This window comes from Hyaena hyaena, unplaced genomic scaffold (assembly GCF_003009895.1).
Source record: "Hyaena hyaena isolate Hyena2069 unplaced genomic scaffold, ASM300989v1 scaffold_715, whole genome shotgun sequence".
NCBI classification, from domain to species: domain Eukaryota; kingdom Metazoa; phylum Chordata; class Mammalia; order Carnivora; family Hyaenidae; genus Hyaena; species Hyaena hyaena.
Genome location: NW_024081352.1, coordinates 418,080 through 424,575, shown reverse-complemented (window position 1 = coordinate 424,575; position 6,496 = coordinate 418,080). Strand labels below are relative to the sequence as shown.

Below are 6,496 nucleotides of genomic sequence, written 5' to 3'. Positions count from 1 at the left end.
TTGGCCTTCTCACCTTCAGATGGAACTAGAGTCCATGTACAGTAAACCATTAGCTAGTGTGTGTGTTTGAAGGAAGAGGGGACAGCTGGGGAGCCTGGCCCCATTTTGTGGACCTGAGGTTATTGCAATCTTAAAATTGTCCTTCTTGAGAGAATGAAGGGATTACCTATTTGAGACCCTTCTGTATCAAAGGGAAGCACAGTCCCGATCCCAGGTAGTTCTGCATTTTGAGGCAGTTGCATATTAGCCCCTTAGCTGATTAGAGATGTGAACGCTAATACAATTTGTTTCAGAATTTAAATATTCTATTTAAAATGCTATTCCTTGGGATGCCTGGGTTGCTCATTTGGCTAAGCGTCCGACTTCAGCTCAGGTCACGATCTCACAGTTCGTGGGTTTAAGCCCCGTGTCGAGCTTTGTTTGTGGTGACAGCTAGCTCAGAGCCTGGAGCCTGCTTCAGATTCTGTGTCTCCCTCTCTCTCTGCCCCTCCCCTGCTCACGCTGTCTCTCTTTCTCTCTCAAAAATAAATAAAACCTTAAAAAAATAAAAAAATAAATAAAACTCTATTCCTCTAAGATAAATAAATGACGGGGCAAAAAACATTTTCAGCACTTTTTGTAGGTAAGCCACATGAATCTCCCCCTTTGTGTCACATAAAATGAATGAATTTCAGTTCTTAAAGAACCTCAATCTAAGGCACTTCCCTTTTTATAAGCTCTTCATACTTTGTGAGTATGGCAATGTGTAAGTGAAATTTGTCCTCTATATTCATTTATTTATTATAAAAAATACAGCGTGCATCTTTTGTATTAAGTTTTTAATGGATTTTCGTGATCTTCTGTTCACAAGTTTTGGTTTTAGCTCTGTGAAATTGCTGTTGCCTTTCTAGGCTAGAGGCTCTTTGCTTTTGTATCTGTAACAAAGAAGGCCAAGTCAACTGTTCAGGAATTTGAATCGAATAAAATGTATTCAATAATAAAACAATACTAAGAGTTTCATTAAACAATTTTTTTCCAGGATCCAAGTCATTTTACAAAGATCAGGTTTTTTCATGGGTATTGTGTGAGATCATTGCATTTCTTACATGTTATACAGCTGGAGACCTGCAGTGAAAAAGCATCACATGCACCCTTATAGAGCAGTCTACCATGTTGTATTCATACACTGATTTATAAGACTTTAGATTTATAGGGGTGTCTGGGTGGCTCAGTCGGTTAAGCATCTGACTTCAGCTCAGGTCATGATCTCAGGGTTCCTGGGTTCGAGCCCTGTGTTGGGCTCTGTGCTGACAGCTCAGAGCCTGGAGGCTGCTTTGGATTCTGTGTCTCCCTCTCTCTCTGACCCTCCCCTGCTCATGTTGTCTCTCTCTCTCTCAGAAATAAATAAAAAACATTAAAAAATTTTTAAAAAGACTAGATTTATAAAGTCAGAGGAGAGTAATTCTCCTCTGAAGAAACCGGTTTGAGTTTATCTTAGTGACTCTGGATCATGTATACTGTGAATTGTGTAACCGATAATGTTTGTCACCTTCTCTCAAATGCCAGAAAACTCATAGCCACATTTGTGGCTGAATTGAAACTAGTGTATACTGTTTTATGTATCTTTATATTTTTTAATGTTTATTTTTGAGAGAGAAAGAGACAGAGCATGAGTGGGAGAGGAGCAGAGAGAGAGGACACAGAATCCAAAGGCTCTAGGCTCTGTCAGCACAGGGTCTGACACGGGGCTCGAACTCACAAACCACGAGATTGGACACTCAACCCACTGAACCACCCAGGCACCCCTATTTTATGTATCTTTAAGTAGTGCTTTTAATTTTTTTTTGGAAAGAAGGCAATGTTTTTGTAATTTACGACATAGGCCTATATTGCTTGCTATTGTATCCTCAGTACCTAGCATGCACAGACTCGGAAGGAGAGAGAGAGAAAGGAAGAGAGACAGAAGGCAAGAGAAGAAACAAAGGAAGGAAAGAAAAGAAAGAAAGAAGAGAGAGAGACGAGAACAAAATGAGAACGTCTTTGTGTGTGTTCAGGCTCTAAACCACTGTCTGTAATGACAGCCACTGGCCACGTGCGGCTGTGGAGCCCATGAAAGGTCATTAGTCCAACTGAGATGTAAGTGTGAATACCCAATGTATTTTGAAGACTTAATATGAAAAAATGTATGCAAATATTTCAATAACGTTTTATTGACTATATGTTCAAATGATAATATTTTAGATATATTGGGGGGCGCCTGGGTGGCTTGGTTGGTTAAGTGTCCAACTTCAGCTCAGGTCATGATCTCATGGGTGGCGAGTTTGAGCCCCTTGTAGGGCTCTGTGCTGACAGCTCAGAGCCTGGACCTGCTTGGGATTCTATGTCTCCGTCTCTCTCTGCCCCTCCCCTGCTTGTGCTCTGTCTCTCTTTCTTGCTCTCTCAAAAATAAACATTAAAAAAATATATTTTAGATATCTTGGGTTAAATGATTTTATTTATTTATTTATTTGTTTACATAAATGTTTATTCATTTTTGAGAGGGAGAGAGAGAGAGAGGGAGAAACAGAGGGAGCAGATGGGGGTGGGGGAACAAAGGATCAGGCTCTGCACTGACGACAGAGAGCCTGACTCCGGGCTCGAACTCATGATATGTGTGATCGGGACCTGAGCTGAAGTTGACTGCCTAACTGACTGAGCCACCCAGGTGCCCCGGGTTCAAAGACCTCATTGAAATTAATTTTATCTTTCTTTTAGAAATGGCTACTTGAACATTTAAAACTATGTGTGTGACTTAAGTTTACGATTTGCATGATCTTTCTCTTGGACATTATACTGTAAGGCCGCAGCAAGCTGGTGGTGCCTGGACAGCTTCTCAGAGCACATTTTTCTATAACCTAGTACTCGCTCTCTCTCTGTGTCAGCTACAGGGGAAGTCTATTTGTGACAGCACTAAAGTTGGCAGAATCCTTCATCTCTCAATTTTTAGATCTTTAATCTTAATAACCATCTTCTAAATTTTCCATTGTGATCCAGGCATTCTGTATTACCTCCAAGGATCTGGTCATATGGTGCTCATGTTTTGGGAAGAATTTCTTCTTTCTTAGTGCACACATACACTTCCAGTGTTTTATACTTGAAAAAATAGAAACATGTTGAATTGTCTGTCTGCCATAAATTGAGAGTAAAGTATATAAAACTATCCTCTTTTCTAGGGAATAAATAAGCCAGGGATATTGTCTTCCATCTTATTTTTTCTGGATCTAAAAGCTAAGTTAGGGCACTACTAGAGAACATTTCAGATGGATAAATTTGTGAAACTTAAAGAATATTCTGCATGAGAACATTTTCTGAATCAGAATCTATAGAGCAATGTGATCTGATGGCAAACTGGACACATTGTCCTTCACTTTGAGGCCATAACCATCAATATATTGTTCTGCAATATTTAAATACATGTGGGTAAGCATGTTGGACTCAGTAACATGGTCTTCTTCTCTGGCTTCAATTATTTCATTTGATCATTTACATATGAGTGAAGAATTTTCAAGGACTGGAGAAGAATGGAACATTGAGAATATATCAAAATAACTTATCTCCATGTTTCACTTTGAAGCCAGACCCTTTACGTCCAGGCTCCTGTAAATGACAGTGAAAGTCATTCCCTGTGGGAGAAGGTGAAAAACCAAGTCCCCTCTGTCTCCTCACAAAGCTTGTTGCCAATTAATGCAATTCCTTGGGGTTAAGCTCTTGTCTGCAGAGAGTCCAGGTAAATTGTTTCTGTTAGAGAATGAAGCTGCCGTCACTGGTTTTGGGAAGTGTTTCAGTTATAGGACAGTACTTAGGCAGAAAGCAAAAGGAAACCCTCCGCTTTAGAATAAATTTCAAGGTTCTATAAAATGTTTTGGTACTAATATAATGTTTAATGTTTTCATGAATAAAATATTGATTTGTAATACACTTTTTTAAAGAAAAACGTGAATGTGATGAGCAATTTAAAATTCATGCATCTGCTTTTCCTCCAGAGTGACCAGGGGCTTCTGAGTGGGATGACAAAGAAAGGTGTGTGCAGTTCTCTAGCACTGCTGTCTATTCGAGGCCGTGGGATCAGCAAAATTAGATGAAGGTTAAGGCAGCAATGTAAATTTTGGTAATAAGGTTTCTATATTTTAATTCAAAACCAAACATGCCATGGGCCTGTTGGTGGTAATCCCATTTAATCTTGCAAAAAAGCTTTCCTGGTATCAAGAGATCCCCATCAGTACTGCCATTTATTCCCCGGAAAATGAGACATTTTCTTTATCCTTCACCTTGAGGTGGTCTAAACATAACTATAACATTTTGATGACTTTAAAAGAGCAAATATATTCATACAGTTATGTATAAACTCAAATGTATATATGTTATATACAGTGTATGTGTTATATATGTGTCTATTATGTCTATTATATATTTATCCATTCTACAACTCTGCTTGAAATTACAGTACTTACATTTAAAACATTTATGCTTAATTTACTAACTGTGTCTCTAAACAATTCCGTTTCTATCCTCCATAGCACTTGTATACATACATGAGAACAGGTAGACGTATATACATGTAAAATGCCAAGGAGGATGAAGATACACAAATGTGCGTGTGTATATTACATATATATGGTATATGTAATATATGTGTATATGTGTATGTATATATATAGTTTTTCAAAAACAATATGGTGGAGTGGAAAGGACATAAATTTTAAGGCCAGAAAAATGTATATGCACTCTATTTACTTCCCTTCTTCCCTTCTCACTTAATCATGGCATGCACATCTACGATTATCCTCTCTCTCCCTCCTCTTCATTAGTTTTATCATTCTCATCAGCAGAAGATATATAATACCACCTCATATATTAAAAAAGCCCCGAAAACAATGGACAAATATACCTTCTCTGCTAGGTGAAAGTTTCATTATGTCAAGCTATTTGTCTGTCTTATTCAGTGCTACATAACCAGCATTTAGAATATTGCCAAGAGTGGTCTAGCATTTATTAGATCCTCAGCAAACATTTGTGACATGAATGAATGAATGAATGAATGAATGAATAAACAATGCCCGAATCATAATATAGGCTCAGTCAATGTTGGCTCTTATTATAATGAAACTGACTTTTTTTGAGCCTGGTATTTGCTTTAAATGCCAAGAAGATTCAGAACAACCACACAACAAAGCCTGTCTAAAAGCATTATATTTTTGAAGTCTGGAAGACTTGCATGTACACATTTCAGTGGTTATCTGGTTTAATGTGCTTGACATTTCTTTAAAATTTTATAGGGAAAAGTCTGCCATAAAATCTTAGAACTTTCTATTTCACTTACCACCCTATTACTGTTTGAACATGGTATACAGTAACACAGTCTTAGACAAAGTTATAAAAATAGAATATGCTAAAGTTTTAAAAACTAGAATTGGCTTATTCCAATTATATGTTTGACTTAGGAAGCAAATAGTGTGCGCTTTGATCAACTGGTAGAAAATATAGGACATATCAACGTAGTTTCAGGGATTATAACAAATGTACCATTCTGGAGGGAGATGTTGATAGAAAAGGCTGTGCATGTGGGGGGGGTAGGAGAAGCGTGGGAAACCACTCTACCTTCCTCTCCATTTTGATGTGACCCTAAAACAGCTCTAAGATAGTGTTTTTTTTAAAGAAAATACATGATACATGATAATTTTAGTTTAATATCTTGCAATAGCAAGTTGAAAGCGTTCATGTGTTTCAAACTTCCTCAAAAAGAGGAGTAAAAATGAACAATTTGAAAATTCCTCGGTTTTGTTCTTTCAATGAAATTACCATGTGTTTGGTAATATATGAGCCATACCCGCAGTGTGAATTAAATTTTATAAAGGAACACAATAGTTAATACCACTCCAGTTTTGGTACGTTGAACTATAAATCCACTAAAACAGAAATGAATCATTGTAAAACACGCTTTGATATGCCACTCACTGTCCATACAATTTCAATGTTCCCTCATTGCTTTGAGCATAAACGGCAAACTCCTTATCCCGGAAATACATCGTTCTTCACCTTGATCTCAAATGATCCTCAAAGCCTTAATTCCTTCTCACATATACAAACCCAATCGGATAGCAGTGATCAACAGTGTGACCTTGGAAGTCAGGCAGAGATTCAGAGGGCTGGATGGAAAACTCTCCAAGTCACATCAGTTGTGGAACCTTGCCACTGGCACTTGGAACATGGGCAGCAATGAGGGCACAATCAACATTCTAGAACTTTCTGAAATCTGTGAAGTTGCTAATGGGAACTGGAATGGCCAGGGTTGAGGAACTCTATGAAATAGCAAAACCAAATAGTCAACAGAATTACACAACTATATACATAGATAGAAAATTATTTCTTTCTGCTATTTTGCTTCTGCTACAAGAACTGATCAGTGCATCAGGATAGAATGGAACAGCATGAACCAATGTCCATTTCATTTTAGACGCATCATTCATTAGTTGTACCC

At 37.8% G+C, this 6,496-nt stretch overlaps 1 long non-coding RNA gene across 1 annotated transcript; it reads right to left on the bottom strand.

Moving 5' to 3' along the window:
* Positions 1-827: 827 nt before the first annotated feature.
* Positions 828-6,175, bottom strand: LOC120220664. Its single transcript, XR_005525645.1, has 3 exons — positions 6,055-6,175; positions 3,027-3,111; positions 828-914 (listed from the first exon to the last, which is right to left on the bottom strand). It is a non-coding gene; the product is annotated as an uncharacterized LOC120220664 (long non-coding RNA).
* Between the last annotated feature and the right edge of the window lie 321 nt (positions 6,176-6,496).